The sequence below is a fragment of the Oncorhynchus gorbuscha genome, linkage group LG24 (assembly GCF_021184085.1).
Source record: "Oncorhynchus gorbuscha isolate QuinsamMale2020 ecotype Even-year linkage group LG24, OgorEven_v1.0, whole genome shotgun sequence".
Lineage (NCBI taxonomy): Eukaryota > Metazoa > Chordata > Actinopteri > Salmoniformes > Salmonidae > Oncorhynchus > Oncorhynchus gorbuscha.
Window position 1 is genome coordinate 2,727,900 of NC_060196.1, and position 17,635 is coordinate 2,745,534.

Sequence of the window (17,635 nt, forward strand, 5' to 3'; positions counted from 1 at the left end):
ACTTGAGACATTTGTGGCAAAACTACACATTTTAAAGTGGCCTTTTATTGTCTCCTGCAGAAGGTGCACCTGTGTAATGATCATACTGTTTAATCAACTTCTTGATATGCCACACCTGTTAGGTGGATAGATTATTTTAGCAAAGGGTTAGGTTAAATGCTGAATAACAGGGATGTAAACATATTTGAGAGAAATAAGCTTTTTGTGGGAATAAAACATTTCTGGGATCTTTTAATTCATCTCATGAAACATGAGACCAACACTTTACATGTTACATCTATATTTTTGTTCACTGTTTAAATAGTTCTTATAACTCAGATTTAATAGTTCTGATGTGATCTATTTTAGTGAGCAACTTTTTCTTTATTGTTGTTGCAGACAGCAACGTCTCAAAGAACTCATCCATAGAGAGAGACCAGCTACAGACCAGTTATAACAACCTGACTAAAGAGAGATACCAGCTACAGACCAGTTATAACAACATGACTAATGAGAGAGACCAGCTACAGACTGAGAAAGCGTTTCTTAAAATGAGGCTGACCAATCTCAGTGAGTAAAACTACAGTCATAAATTATCAGTAACAACACACACCTGATCATTTGTCTGTGTTCTTTCATTAAGTACCCAGGGTGATCAGTTGAAGGAAATTAATGTTTCAATTTGTAGAACGAACATGCCCTGAAGGCTGGCAAAAGTTTGAATCCAGTTGGTACTTCCTGTCTACTGAGACTAAAACCTGGAAGGAGAGCAGAGAGGACTGTCTGGAGAGAGGAGCAGACCTGGTGATCATAAACAGTGATAAGGAACAGGTGAGAGAGAGTGAGAGAGAGTGAGAGTGAGAGTGAGAGTGAGAGTGAGAGTGAGAGTGAGAGAGAGAGAGAGAGAGAGAGAGAGAGAGAGAGAGAGAGAGAGAGATGGGTGTGCAGGGGATAGATATGATCAAACATAAGTGTGTATATATTTATGTTTCTCAACAACAGACATTTCTCTTCAACCTCAACAAGAGAGTCTGGATTGGTCTGACTGACTCTGATAATGAGGGGACCTGGAAATGGGTGGACGGCACCCCACTGACCACAGGGTGAGAGATGATAACGAATCTATCAATAAGGCTACATTCAACCTTTTCATATACCAGGTATTGTCATTGATGGCAGCAGTCAACAAAGTTAACTTTAAGATTTAACATTTCTTTATATTATTTTGTCTGACTGTTTTTACCCTGTAGGTACTGGTATTACCCATGTCCTGATAATGCAGGTCCTACTCAGAACGAGGACTGTGGTGAGATACGTAATGACCAGCTTCCTCTAAAGGCATGGAACGACTTGTCATGTGACAGCCAACTCAACTGGATTTGTGAGAAAGCGTTTTAACATCACCATGACAACATACTGTAACATACAGCAGCCTACAGTGCACAGAACTTCCTCCTTCAATCTCTCTCTCTCTCTCTCTCTCTCTCTCTCTCTCTCTCTCTCTCTCTCTCTCTCTCTCTCTCTCTCTCTCTCTCTCTCTCTCTCTCTCTCTCTCTTTCTCCCTCTTTCTCCCTTTCTTCCTCCCTCTCCCTCCCTCCCGCACGCACACACATTGTATTTGTTTGTATTAGCATATGAATAAAAGTCCTACTCATTTCCTGAAATTGTAGCTTCCTGTGTCCCAGTAGTTATGTTTGACACGTCATCAGATACAACATGAAGTCAGTACATTTGACTTTGTTTACACTCTGCGTGCAATACATTTCATAATTTCTAATTCAAATACATTCTTCTTACTTGCTACAGATATTTACATGCTCCAATTTAGGCCTGGTGATGACATTCTCAACAGTACCAAACCACCATTACATACACTGTATAGGAGGTGACTGTATTAAATTTACATTTACATTTAAGTCATTTAGCAGACGCTCTTATCCAGAGCGACTTACAAATTGGTGCATTCACCTTATGACGTCCAGTAGAACAGTCACTTTACAATAGTGCATCTAAATCTTAAAGGGGGGGGTGAGAAGGATTACTTATCCTATCCTAGGTATTCCTTAAAGAGGTGGGGTTTCAGGTGTCTCCGGAAGGTGGTGATTGACTCCGCTGTCCTGGCGTCGTGAGGGAGTTTGTTCCACCATTGGGGGGCCAGAGCAGCGAACAGTTTTGACTAGGCTGAGCGGGAACTGTACTTCCTCAGTGGTAGGGAGGCGAGCAGGCCAGAGGTGGATGAACGCAGTGCCCTTGTTTGGGTGTAGGGCCTGATCAGAGCCTGGAGGTACTGAGGTGCCGTTCCCTTCACAGCTCCGTAGGCAAGCACCATGGTCTTGTAGCGGATGCGAGCTTCAACTGGAAGCCAGTGGAGAGAGCGGAGGAGCGGGGTGACGTGAGAGAACTTGGGAAGGTTGAACACCAGACGGGCTGCGGCGTTCTGGATGAGTTGTAGGGGTTTAATGGCACAGGCAGGGAGCCCAGCCAACAGCGAGTTGCAGTAATCCAGACGGGAGATGACAAGTGCCTGGATTAGGACCTGCGCCGCTTCCTGTGTGAGGCAGGGTCGTACTCTGCGGATGTTGTAGAGCATGAACGTACAGGAACGGGCCACCGCCTTGATGTTAGTTGAGAACGACAGGGTGTTGTCCAGGATCACGCCAAGGTTCTTAGCGCTCTTGGAGGAGGACACAATGGAGTTGTCAACCGTGATGGCGAGATCATGGAACGGGCAGTCCTTCCCCGGGAGGAAGAGCAGCTCCGTCTTGCCGAGGTTCAGCTTGAGGTGGTGATCCGTCATCCACACTGATATGTCTGCCAGACATGCAGAGATGCGATTCGCCACCTGGTCATCAGAAGGGGGAAAGGAGAAGATTAATTGTGTGTCGTCTGCATAGCAATGATAGGAGAGACCATGTGAGGTTATGACAGAGCCAAGTGACTTGGTGTATAGCGAGAATAGGAGAGGGCCTAGAACAGAGCCCTGGGGGACACCAGTGGTGAGAGCGCGTGGTGAGGAGACAGATTCTTGCCACGCCACCTGGTAGGAGCGACCTGTCAGGTAGGATGCAATCCAAGCGTGGGCCGCGCCGGAGATGCCCAACTCGGAGAGGGTGGAGAGGAGGATCTGATGGTTCACAGTATCGAAGGCAGCCGATAGGTCTAGAAGGATGAGAGCAGAGGAGAGAGAGTTAGCTTTAGCAGTGCGGAGCGCCTCCGTGATACAGAGAAGAGCAGTCTCAGTTGAATGACTAGTCTTGAAACCTGACTGATTTGGATCAAGAAGAGAGAGATAGCGGGAGAGCTGGCCAAGGACGGCACGTTCAAGAGTTTTGGAGAGAAAAGAAAGAAGGGATACTGGTCTGTAGTTGTTGACATCGGAGGGATCGAGTGTAGGTTTTTTCAGAAGGGGTGCAACTCTCGCTCTCTTGAAGACGGAAGGGACGTAGCCAGCGGTCAGGGATGAGTTGATGAGCGAGGTGAGGTAAGGGAGAAGGTCTCCGGAAATGGTCTGGAGAAGAGAGGAGGGGATAGGGTCAAGCGGGCAGGTTGTTGGGCGGCCGGCCGTCACAAGACGCGAGATTTCATCTGGAGAGAGAGGGGAGAAAGAGGTCAGAGCACAGGGTAGGGCAGTGTGAGCAGAGCCAGCAGTGCCGTTTGACTTAGCAAACGAGGATCGGATGTCGTCGACCTTCTTTTCAAAATGGTTGACGAACTCATCTGCAGAGAGGGAAGAGGTGGGGGAGGGGGAGGAGGATTCAGGAGGGAGGAGAAGGTGGCAAAGAGCTTCCTAGGGTTAGAGGCAGATGCTTGGAATTTAGAGTGGTAGAAAATGGCTTTAGCAGCAGAGACAGAGGAGGAAAATGTAGAGAGGAGGGAGTGAAAGGATGCCAGGTCCGCAGGGACGCGAGTTTTCCTCCATTTCCGCTCGGCTGCCCGGAGCCCTGTATCACCAACCAATGAGTGTAGTAGAGATATAAAAGGATGTTACCTAATCATCTTTGACAGTCAGTCTTTGTTGTCAAGTTACATATAAGCACAATATGAAATGCTCACATTTGACAGTTGATTCTCTGTACAGTGCCTTAGGAAACAATTCAGAACCCTTGATGTTTTCCACATTGTTACACTACAGCCTTTTTCAAAAATGTTCTAAACTATTGTCCTCATCAATCTACAAACAATAACCTATAATGGCAAAGCATAAACAGTGTTAAGAGTAAGAAATATCACATTGGCATAAATATTCAGACCCTTTACAAGGTACTTTGATGAAGCATTTTTGGCAGCGATTACAGCCTCAAGTCTTCCTGGGTATGACGCCAAAAGGTTGGCACACCTGTATTTGGGGAGTTTCTCACATTCTTCTTTGCAGATCCTCTCAAGCTCTGTCAGGTTGGATGGAGGGCGTTGCTGCAAGGCTATTTTTAGGTCTCTCCAGAGATGTTTGATCATGTTCATGTCCAGGCTCTGGCCACTCAAGGACATTCAGATACTTATCCCGAGGCCACTTTTGCATTGTCTTGGCTGTGTGCGTTGTCCTGTTGGAAGGTGAACCTTCACCCCAGTCTGAGGTCCTGAGCATTCTGGAGCAGGTTTTCATCAAGGATCTCTTTGCTCCGTTCATCTTTGCCTCAATCCTGACTAGTCTCCCAGTCTCTGCTGCTGAAAAACATCTCCACAGCATGCTGCCGCCATCATGCTTAAACGTACGGATGGTGCCTAGTTTCTCCCAGACTTGACGCTTAGCATTCTGGCCAAAGAGTTCAATATTGGTTTCATCAGACTAGATAATCTTGTTTCTCATGGTCTGAGAGTCTTCAGGAGCCTTTTAGCAAATGCCAAGCGGGCTGTCATGTGCCTTTTACTAAATTGTGGCTTCCGTCTAGCGATTCTACCATAAAGGCCTGATTGGTTGAGTGCTACAGAGATGGCTGTCCTTCTGGAAGGTTCTCCCATCTCCACAGAGAAAATGTAGAGCTCTGTCAGAGTGACCATCAGGTTCTTGGTCACATCACTGACCAAGGCCCTTCTCCACTGATTGCTCAGTTTCTCGGCAAGCTCTAGGAATAGTCTTGGTGGTTCCAGATGTCTTCCATTTTAGAATGATGGAGGCCAGTGTGTTCTTGGGACCTTCAATGTTGCAGAATTCTTTTGTTACCCTTCCCTAAGTATGTGCCTCGACTCTATCCTGTCTCTGAGCTAAACTGACAATTCATTCGACCTCATGGCTTGTTTTTTTTCTGACATGCACTGTTAACTTTGGGACCTTATATTGACAGGTGTTCCTTTCCAAATCATGTCCAATCATTTGAACTTACCACAGGTGGACTCCAATCAAGCAGTAGAAACATCTCAAGGATGATCAATGGAAACAGGATGCACCTAACCTCAATGTCGAGTGTTATAGCACAGGGTGGGACTGCATATGTGAATACTTTTTTTCTGTTTAGTATTTTTAAGAATTTTGCCAAAATATCTATAAAAAAAAACGTTTTTGCTCTGTCAGTTTGGGGTATTGTGTGTAGATTGCTGAGGAAAAATCATATTCAACCCAGTTTAAAATAAGGCTGTAACATAACAGAATGTGGAAAAAGTCAAGAGAACTTTTTAGTGGTTCAACCAGTTGCCACTCAAAAACTCCTCAACCAATCAGGTGCATTAAGAGAGAAGGGAACTGCAGCCAATTATGTTTCCATCTCATCCTCACTGTTTAAGACTACCCACCCTCAATTAAATCTATTGCTAAGACATTATAATGACCAATATTTGTTGTCCTGGACAAAGGACAATGGATGGGAGAATTCTGGAAAAGGCCTGAATTATCCTGGGGCTGTTACATCTGATATTTAATATATACATATGTATATTTATTTATTTTCCTTTTTTTTAACCCGGAAAAGCCCATTGAGACCCAGAGTCTCTTTTTCAAGGAAGACTGGCCAGGGCAACAGCAACAACCAATACATTACTTAATTAAAACATACAACAACACAATACAACAACAGCCTAAAAAAGCCACAAAAAAAACATAGTCTCCAATTAATATTTTAAATTAATTCAGTGGCACTAACACATCTAGATGAAGCATGGATTGTAGATTATTCCATAAATCTGGTGCACAAGTAGAGAAGGCAGTCTTGCCTAATACTGTGAATGTCCTGGGGACTTTAAATAGCCACCACCTAGCAGACCGGGTATGGTAACTGCTGGTGGTGAACGAGACCAGACTGCAGGGGTAAAGAGGGAGTTTACCCAAAAGGGCTTTGTTGATGAACACATACAAATCTATCTTTCAGCGCATATAAAGTGAGGTCCAACCTGCCATTTGGTACAATGTGCAATTTATTAACAGCTAGTCTTTGTTCTCCAATTCCCCTCTATGATCTATATCTTCCTGGTATCATAGTGTCCTGTCCATCATCACAAATAGCAAGTCCCATTCCTTGGGCAGGAGGACTGTGTAGAGAAATACTCTGGACAAGATGATCATGTCGAGACATGGAATGATTTATATTGTTCTGCAGAAAATGGTTTAACAATAACCACTGTAACCATCTCTCACACGCAGAAAAAAATATGAACACAAGCTTGTTCTATTTCTTGAATTAGCACAGCCACAACTACCTGTGTCATTTGTTGGTACTTCCCTAGAGTTAACTCCTACAGCAGTCACACAGACAGAGACACATAGATCAAATCAAATGTATTTATATAGCCCTTCGTACATCAGCTGATATCTCAAAGTGCTGTACAGAAACCCAGCCTAAAACCCCAAACAGCAAGCAATGCAGGTGTAGAAGCACGGTGGCTAGGAAAAACACCCTAGAAAGGCCAAAACCTAGGAAGAAACCTAGAGAGGAACCATGCTATGTGGGGTGGCCAGTCCTCTTCTGGCTGTGCCGGGAAGAGAACATGGCCAAGATGTTCAAATGTTCATAAGTTACCAGCATGGTCGAATAATAATAAGGCAGAACAGTTGAAACTGGAGCAGCAGCATGGCCAGGTGGACTCGGGACAGCAAGGAGTCATCATGTCAGTTAGTCCTGAGGCATGGTCCTAGGGCTCATGTCCTCCGAGAGAGAGAAAGAAAGAGAGAATTAGAGAGAGCACACTTAAATTCACACAGGACACCGAATAGGACAGGAGAAGTACTCCAGATAAAACAAACTGACCCTAGCTCCCCGACACATAAACTACTGCAGCATAAATACTGGAGGCTGAGACAAGAGGGGTCAGGAGACACTGTGGCCCCATCCGAGGACACCCCCGGACAGGGCCAAACAGGAAGGATATAACCCCACCCACTTTGCCAAAGCACAGCCCCCACACCACTAGAGGGATATCTTCAACCACCAACTTACCATCCTGAGACAAGGCTGAGTATAGCCCACAAAGATCTCCGCCATGGCACAACCCAAGGGGGGGGGGCGCCAACCCAGACAGGATGATCACATCAGTGACTCAACCCACTCAGGTGACGCATCCCTCCCAGGGACGGTATGAGAGAGCCCCAGTAAGCCAGTGACTCAGCCCCTGTAATAGGGTTAGAGGCAGAGAATCCCAGTGGAAAGAGGGGAACCGGCCAGGCAGAGACAGCAAGGGTGGTTCGTTGCTCCAGAGCCTTTCCGTTCACCTTCACACTCCTGGGCCAGACTACACTCAATCATATGACACACTGAAGAGATGAGTCTTCAGTAAAGACTTAAAGGTTGAGACTGAGTTTGCGTCTCTGACATGGGTAGGCAGACCGTTCCATAAAAATTGAGCTCTATAGGAGAAAGCCCTGCCTCCAGCTGTTTGCTTAGAAATTCTTGGGACAATTAGGAGGCCTTCGTCTTGTGACCGTAGCGTACGTGTAGGTATGTACGGCAGGACCAAATCAGAGAGATAGGTAGGAGCACGCCCATGTAATGCTTAGTAGGTTAGCAGTAAAACCTTGAAATCAGCCCTTGTTTTGACAGGAAGCCAGTGTAGGGAGGCTAGCACTGGAGTAATATGATCAAATTTTTGGGTTCTAGTCAGGATTCTAGCAGCCGTATTTAGCACTAACTGAAGTTTATTTAGTGCTTTTCCGAGTAGCCGGAAAGTAGAGCATTGCAGGAGTCTAACCTAGAAGTGACAAAAGCATGGATACATTTTTCTGCATCATTTTTGGACAGAAATTTTCTGATTTTGGCAATGTTACGTAGATGGAAAAAAGCTGTCCTTGAAATGGTCTTGATATGTTCTTCAAAAGAGAGATCAGGGTCCAGAGTAACGCCGAGATCCTTCACAGTTTTATTTGAGACGACTGTACAACCATTAAGATTAATTGTCAGATTCAACAGAAGATCTCTTTCTTTCTTGGGACCTGGAACAAGCATCTCTGTTTTGTCCGAGTTTAAAAGTAGAAAGTTTGCAGCCATCCACTTCCTTATGTCTGAAACACATGCTAGGGCAATTTTGGGGCTTCACCATGTTTCATTGAAATGTACAGCTGTGTGTCATCCGCATAGCAGTGAAAGTTAACATGATGTTTTCGAACGACATCCCCAAGAGGTAAAATATATAGTGAAAACAATAGTGGTCCTAAAACGGAACCTTGAGGAACACCGAAATTTACAGTTGATTTGTCAGAGGACAAACCATTCACAGAGACAAACTGATATCTTTCCGACAGATAAGATCTAAACCAGGCCAGAACTTGTCCGTGTAGACCAATTTGGGTTTCCAATCTCTCCAAAAGAATGTGGTGATCGATTGTATCAAACGCAGCACTAAGGTCTAGGAGCACGAGGACAGATGCAGAGCCTTGGTCTGATGCCATTAAAAGGTAATTTACCACCTTCACAAGTGCAGTCTCAGTGCTATGATGGGGTCTAAAACCAGACTGAAGCATTTCGTATACATTGTTTGTCTTCAGGAAGGGATTTTTGAGAGGAATGGAAGATTTGATATGGACCGATAGTTTTTAAAATATTTTCTGGGTCAAGATTTGTTTTTTTCAAGAGAGGATTTATTACTGCCACTTTTAGTTTGGTACACATCCGGTGGATAGAGAGCTGTTTATTATGTTCAACATAGGAGGGCCAAGCACAGGAAGAAGCTCTTTCAGTCGTTTAGTTGGAATAGGGTCCAGTATGCAGCTTGAAGGTTTAGAGGCCATGATTATTTATTTTCTGATAGGTTAATTGACATCATTTGAGTCAATTTGAGGTGTACCTGTAGATGTATTTCAAGGCCTACCTTCAAACTCAGTTCCTCTTTGCATGACATCATGGGAAAATCAAAAGAAATAAGCCAAGACCTCAGAAAATGCATTGTAGTGTTATGCAGGTGAATGAGGACCCAAAAGCGACTTGGCGAAAACAGAGTCTTTATTCCAGTAAAGGAAATAGGCAATACTCCTAGACAAATCGGAGCAGAAAACAAAACATAAAAAACGAATTCCACTCGTAGTGACGAGGACAGACTGGAGACTCGACCATAAACTGTAGGTTGCCTCGGGAAGGCACCGACCGTAGCAGACTCAGACACCTGCTCACACGCAGCATCTGAGGGAAACAAGACACAGCACGGCGAACAATATACAAGGATCCGACAGGACAGAAACGGAAAACAAGGGGAGAAATAGGGACTCTAATCAGGGGAAAAGATAGGGAACAGGTGAGGAAAGACTAAATGATTGATTAGGGGAATAGGAACAGCTGGGAGCAGGAACGGAACGATAGAGAGAAGAGAGAGAGGGAGCGAGAGAGAAAAAAGGGAACGAACCTAAAAAGACCAGCAGGGGGAAACGAACAGAAGGGAAAGCATAATGACAAGACAATATAAGACAAAACATGACAGTACCCCCCCACTCACCGAGCGCCTCCTGGCGCTCTCGAGGAGGAACACTGGCGGCAACGGAGGAAATCATAGATCACAAACGGTCCAGCACGTCCCGAGAAAGAACCCAACTCCTCTCCTCAGGACCGTAACGGAAAACGATAAAAAGGGAAACTAGGGTACTACTCTAAAAAAAAATGAGACACGGGTAGAGAACTGAAAGCTTTAGAGCAAACAGGACCAAACAGGCCAGGAGAGTAACAACTAGGGACAGACTGAGACACAGCAAGGGCAGGAACAAGAACAGGAGAGATGCGGTGGCAGGGAACAGACTGAGACCCAGCAAGACCAGGAGCAGAAGCAGAAAAAAATTACCAGACTTATTCTGCGCGCAGTCCGAACACGCAGCCACGAAACGGCGCGTGTCACGCTCCTGAGTAGGCCACCAAAAGCGCTGGCGAATAGAAGCAAGAGTACCTCGAACGCCGGGATGGCCAGCTAACTTGGCAGAGTGAGCCCACTGAAGAACAGCCAGACGAGTAGAAACAGGAACGAAAAGAAGGTTACTAGGACAAGCGCGCGGCGACGCAGTGTGCGTGAGTGCTTGCTTAACCTGTCTCTCAATTCCCCAGACAGTCAACCCGACAACACGCCCAACAGGAAGGATCCCCTCGGGAACAGTAGAAGCCACAGAAGAACTAAAGAGACGGGATAAAGCATGAGGCTTGGTGTTCTTAGTACCCGGGCAATAAGAAATAACGAACTCGAAACGAGCGAAAAACAACGCCCAACGAGCATGACGCGCATTCAGTCGTTTGGCAGAACGGATGTACTCAAGGTTCCTTTGGTCAGTCCAAACGACAAAAGGAACGGTCGCCCCCTCCAACCACTGTCGCCATTTGCCTAGGGCTAAACGGATGGCGAGCAGTTCACGGTTAGCCACATCATAGTTACGTTCCGACGGTGACAGGCGATGAGAAAATACGCGCAAGGGTGGACCCCATCGTCAGTATCGGAGCGCTGGGACAGAATGGCTCCCACGCCCACCCCCGACGCGTCAACCTCGACAATAAACTGTTTAGTGACGTCAGGTGCAACAAGGATAGGAGCGGATGCAAAACGCTTCTTGAGGAGATCAGAACAACAATCATACGACCGGTGAGGAGGAAGGGAGTTGGTTCTGGACCGACTGAAGACCGTGCGCAGACCATGATATTCCTCCGGCACTCCTGTCAAATCACCAGGTTCCTCCTGTGAAGAGGGAGCAGAACAAACAGGAGAAATAGCAGACATTAAACACTTCACATGACAAGAAACGTTCCAGGAAAGGATAGAATTAATAGACCAATCAAAAGAAGGATTATGACAAACAAGCCAGGGATGACCCAAAACAACAGGTGTAAAAGGTGAACAAAAAATCAAAAGAAATGGTCTCACTATGGTTACCAGATACAGTGAGGGTTAAAGGTAGTGTTTCACATAATATACTGGGAGAGGACTACCATCCAAGGCAAACATGACCGTGGGCTCCCTAACTGTCTGAGAGGAATGTCATGTTCCCGAGCCCAGGCTTCGTCCATAAAACAGCCCTCCGCCCCAGAGTCTATTAATGCACTGCAGGAAGCTGCCGATCCGGTCCAGCGTAGATGGACCGGTAAGGTAGTACAGGTACTTGACGGAGAGGACCGTCTAGTAGCGCTTATCAGTCGCCCTCCGCTTACTGATGAGCTCTGGCCTTTAACTGGACATGAAATGACAAAATGACCAGCGGAACCGCAATAGAGACAGAGGCGGTTGGTGATTCTCTGTTCCCTCTCCTTAGTCGAAATGCGAATACCCCCAGCTGCATGGGCTCAACACCTGAGTCAGTGGGGAAAGATGGTAGTGTCGGAGAGAGGGAGACACAGTTAACGCGAGCTCTCTTCTATGAGCTCGGTGACGAAGATCTACCCGTCGTTCAATGCGAATAGCGAGTTCAATCAAAGAATCCACGCTGGATGGAACCTCCCGAGAGAGAATCTCATCCTTAACCTTAGCGTGGAGTCCCTCCAGAAAACGAGCGAGCAACGCCTGCTCGTTCCAGTTACTGGAGGCAGCAAGAGTGCGAAACTCTATAGAGTAATCCGTTATGGATCGATTACCTTGACATAGGGAAGACAGGGACCAGGAAGCTTCTTTCCCAAAAACTGAACGATCAAAAACCCTTATCTCCTCTTTAAAGTTCAGATAATTGTTAGTACACTCAGCGCTTGCCTCCCAGATAGCTGTGCCCCACTGCCGAGCCCGACCAGTAAGGAGTGATATGACGTAGGCAATCCGAGCTCTCTCTTGAGTATGTGTTGGGTTGGAGAGAGAACACTATATCACACTGGGTGAGAAAGGAGCGGCACTCAGTGGGCTGCCCAGAATAACATGGTGGGTTATTAACCCTAGGTTCCGGAGGCTCGGAAGACCCGGAAGTAGCTGGTGGCACGAGACGAAGACTCTGATACTGTCCTGAGAGGTCGGAGACCTGAGCGGCCAGGGTCTCAACGGCATGCCGAGCAGCAGACAATTCCTGCTCGTGTCTGCCGAGCATCGCTCCCTGGAACTCGAGAGTAGAGTAGAGAGAATCCATAGTCGCTGGGTCCATTCTTGGTCGGATCCTTCTGTTATGCAGGTGAATGAGGACCCAAAAGCGACTTGGCGAAAACAGAGTCTTTATTCCAGTAAAGGAAATAGGCAATACTCCTAGACAAATCGGAGCAGAAAACAAAACATAAAAAACGAATTCCACTCGTAGTGACGAGGACAGACTGGAGTCTCGACCATAAACTGTAGGTTGCCTCGGGAAGGCACCGACCGTAGCAGACTCAGACACCTGCTCACACGCAGCATCTGAGGGAAACAAGACACAGCACGGCGAACAATATACAAGGATCCGACAGGACAGAAACGGAAAACAAGGGGAGAAATAGGGACTCTAATCAGGGGAAAAGATAGGGAACAGGTGAGGAAAGACTAAATGATTGATTAGGGGAATAGGAACAGCTGGGAGCAGGAACGGAACGATAGAGAGAAGAGAGAGAGGGAGGGAGAGAGAAAAAAGGGAACGAACCTAAAAAGACCAGCAGGGGGAAACGAACAGAAGGGAAAGCATAATGACAAGACAATATAAGACAAAACATGACATGTAGACCTCCACAAGGCTGGTTCATCCTTGGGAGCAATTTCCAAATGTCTGAAGGTACCACATTCATCTGTACAAACAATAGCACGCAAGTATAAACACCATGGGACAATGCAGCGGTCATACTGCTCAGGAAGGAGATGCGTTCTGTCTCCTAGAGATGAACGTACTTAGGTGTGAAAGTGCAAATCAATCCCAGAACAACAGCAAAGGACCTTGTGAAGATGCTGGAGGAAACAGGTACAAAAGTATCCACAGTAAAACGAGTATATCCACAGTAAAATTAAGCCTATATCGACATAACCTGAAAGGCCGCTCAGCAAGGAAGAAGCCACTGCTCCAAAACCACAATAAATAAACCAGACGGTTTGCAACTGCACATAGGGATAAAGGATCGTACTTTTTGGAGAAATGCCCTCTGGTCTGATGAAACAGAAATAGAACTGTTTGGCCATAATGACAAACATTATATTTGGAGGTAAAAGGGAAAGGCTTGCAAGCCGAGGAACACAATCCAAACCATGAAGCACGGGGGTGGCAGCATCATGTTGTGGCGGTGGTTTGTTGCCGGAGGGACTGGTGCACTTCAGAAAATAGATGGCAACATGAGGCAGAAAAATGATGTGGATATATTGAAGCAAAATCAGTCAGGAAGTTTAAGCTTGCTCGCAATTGAGTCTTCCAAATGGAAAATGACTCCAAGCGTTCTTCCAAAGTTTTGTCAAAATGGCTTAAGGACAACAAAGTCAAGGTATTTGAGTGGCCATCACAAAGCCCTGACCTCAATCCTATAGAACATTTGTGGGCAGTACTGAAAAAGCATGTGCGAGCAAGGAGGCCTACATACCTGACTCAGTTACACCAGCTCTGTCAGGAGGAATGGGACACAATTCACCCAACATACTGTGGGAAGCTTGTGGAAGGCAACCCAAAACGTTTGACCCATGTTAAACAATTAAAGGCAATGCTACCAAATACTAATTGAGTGTATGTAAACTTCTGACCCACTGGGAATGTGATGAAAGAAATCAAAGCTGAAATACATCATTCTCTCTACTATTATTCTAACATTTCACATTCTTAAAATAAAGTGGTCATCCTAACTGACCTAAGAAAGGGAATTTTTACTAGGATTAAATGTCAGAAATTGTGAAAAACGGAGTTTAAATGTATTTGGCTCAGGTGTATGTAAACTTCCGACTTCAACTGTATATACCTCAGTTTAGGTGGTCTCCTCCTTCCCTCTAAACATTTCATCTTTATTGCAAAGCAGGAAATTAATTGATTTGGCTAATAAACTGTTCCTTCTCCCTTACTGTGACCTGAGCTGACCTCATCCTCCATTCCTCACTAATCCACAGCTCTCCACCCGTATCTGTGACTGCAACCATGTGATTGCCTTTCCCTTAGTAACATTCCAAGCCCCTGGTCCATATTCAACCTCCATCGACCCCACCATAATACATTCCTCCTACAGATAGCCATTAACGTCTGGTTTAGCAAGTATTTCAAATTACAACCCAGTAACTCAAACCAGACTGTGGACCTTCTCCTTTCCATAGGATACCTGATGTCAATCAATAACATGTTCTGACAGAATGGAAACGTTCTGCATTCCAATCTCTCCCTCAGTACCACAAGGATATTTCATCATTCAAGTTTAGAACCCATCAGTCCCCCCTAATGAATTTTGAACAATAATTCCATACTGTTCAACATGATATAAATTTGGAAATAACTTCTAAATGAACAAAAACATAACATTTACATTTAAGTCATTTAGCAGACGCTCTTATCAAACATGATTAACAGTTGATTATTAGGTTTACACCTCTGAGACTTATGGTCTCTGATCTACAATGACACTGTACACACTCTTATTTACATCTCTCGTCAGACAACTGAGAATGACATTTCAACTGGAGCTTGATACAAAGCTGAGTCCTCTATCTATCTCTATGGGTCAAGGTAACAGTAATAGAAGGAAGAAACTGAGCTTTTAGAAAACAGCCAGTAGGGGGAGACAAACACTTATGTTGGGTATAATACCTGCTTTTATAAGGGACTTTTCTGACCAGCATCCCATTGACAAGCAGATAATAGACAAAACCTAAAACTGTCCGTTAACTTGAACAAATTCGGAAACTGAACAGATTATATATATATATTTACATTTATTTAGATAGATGCACTATTGTAAAGTGGCTGTTCCACTCGATGTCATAAGGTGAATGCACCAATTTGTAAGTCGCTCTGGATAAGAGCGTCTGCTAAATGACTTAAATGTAATGTAAATGTAATTTAACTAGGCAAATCAGTTAAGAACAATTTCTTATTTTCAATGACAGCCGAGGAACAGTGGGTTTCTGCCTTGTTCAGGGACAGAAGGACAGATTCAACAGATTGTCAGCTTGGGGATTTGAATTTACAACCTTCCGGTTACTAGTTCAACGCTCTAACCACTAGGCTACGCTGCTGCCCCCCGTATTATTTATGGTTAAATAAATAATGTTCTTGAAGTTTAAAATTAAGCCTTTTTCTGTATAGATGTCCTGTTGTACTTGTGGTGACCATATATTCATGGACAAAAAGTGGTCTGTGTTTTCTGGACAGATGCAGTGCATAAGGCCTACATAGAATGTGAATAATGACATTAAGCGTATATCTCAAATGGCACCATATTCCCTGTATAGTGCACTACTTTTGACCAGGTTCCATCACTATGTAGTAAATAGGGTTCCATTTGGGACACAGTAAGTTCAGGGAAGTTATTGCTGGATCACCTTTTGTATTGTAATTTCAGTTGATTTCAGCATGCGTTGCTGTGCCAACTCATATTTAGCCATACCACTGACTTCCTTTAATAACAGCTTCCTTTCTGCATGTCTGTCAGTGATTGGTGCTTATTAGCAGACCTGGGTAACGTATTGATTAGGACACATCATAGCAAAAATGTTTTGCAGCTGAAAATAAAAACACATGTATCTTACTGGACAGGTACAGTTAGTCACTCTCTGTTTCTGTTTTCTTTCTTCTGGTTGGTGCCTAATGAATATGACCCAGGTACTTTAGCTGTGCTTGGTTGAGCTTGTCTGGCTTAATGCAACCAATAGAATAGTCCCAAACGCTCAAAGTATTTTACAGATATTAAACCGTTTTAAACCCAGGTCTGGTTATTAGTTATTTTTTAAAGCATCCAGATACATTATTAAGCTGTATATATTCAACATGTTAATCATTGTTATAGAGTAGTAAGATACCATATAAGAGGGTGTGTGTGTTTGGTGTATGTGGGTGGAACAGTATGTGGGTGGAACTTCCCCCAGAAGAACAGGAAGTTATTCAGGAATCAGATAACAAGGTGAAAAGGAGAAGAAAGTGTCCCAACTATAACCAGCCAGGACATGTTACTGTATAACCAGCCAGGACATGTTACTGTATAACCAGCCAGGACATGTTACTGTATAACCAGCCAGGACATGTTACTGTATAACCAGCCAGGACATGCTACTGTATAACCAGCCAGGACATGTTACTGTATAACCAGCCAGGACATGTTTCTGTATAACCAGACAGGACATGTTACTGTATAACCAGACAGGACATGTTTCTGTATAACCAGACAGGACATGTTTCTGTATAACCAGACAGGACATGTTACTGTATAACCAGCCAGGACATGTTACTGTATAACCAGCCAGGACATGTTACTGTATAACCAGCCAGGACATGTTTCTGTATAACCAGACAGGACATGTTACTGTATAACCAGCCAGGACATGTTACTGTATAACCAGCCAGGACATGTTACTGTATAACCAGCCAGGACATGTTACTGTATAACCAGCCAGGACATGTTACTGTATAACCAGCCAGGACATGCTACTGTATAACCAGCCAGGACATGTTACTGTATAACCAGCCAGGACATGTTACTGTATAACCAGCCAGGACATGTTACTGTATAACCAGCCAGGACATGTTACTGTATAACCAGCCAGGACATGTTACTGTATAACCAGCCAGGACATGTTACTGTATAACCAGCCAGGACATGTTACTGTATAACCAGCCAGGACATGTTACTGTATAACCAGCCAGGACATGTTACTGTATAACCAGCCAGGACATGTTACTGTATAACCAGCCAGGACATGTTACTGTATAACCAGCCAGGACATGTTACTGTATAACCAGCCAGGACATGTTACTGTATAACCAGCCAGGACATGTTACTGTATAACCAGCCAGGACATGTTACTGTATAACCAGCCAGGACATGTTACTGTATAACCAGCCAGGACATGCTACTGTATAACCAGCCAGGACATGTTACTGTATAACCAGCCAGGACATGTTACTGTATAACCAGCCAGGACATGTTACTGTATAACCAGCCAGGACATGTTACTGTATAACCAGCCAGGACATGTTCCTGTATAACCAGCCAGGACATGTTACTGTATAACCAGCCAGGACATGCTACTGTATAACCAGCCAGGACATGTTACTGTATAACCAGCCAGGACATGTTACTGTATAACCAGCCAGGACATGTTACTGTATAACCAGCCAGGACATGCTACTGTATAACCAGACATGACATGTTACTGTATAACCAGCCAGGACATGATACTGTATAACCAGCCAGGACATGTTACTGTATAACCAGCCAGGACA

The 17,635-nt window shown here is 44.8% G+C and overlaps 1 long non-coding RNA gene across 1 annotated transcript; it reads left to right on the plus strand.

The window, feature by feature from the left end:
* The first annotated feature begins 696 nt into the window (after positions 1 to 696).
* Positions 697 to 1,422, plus strand: LOC124013185. Its single transcript, XR_006834831.1, has 3 exons — positions 697 to 810; positions 982 to 1,082; positions 1,230 to 1,422. It is a non-coding gene; the product is annotated as an uncharacterized LOC124013185 (long non-coding RNA).
* The last annotated feature ends 16,213 nt before the right edge of the window (positions 1,423 to 17,635 follow it).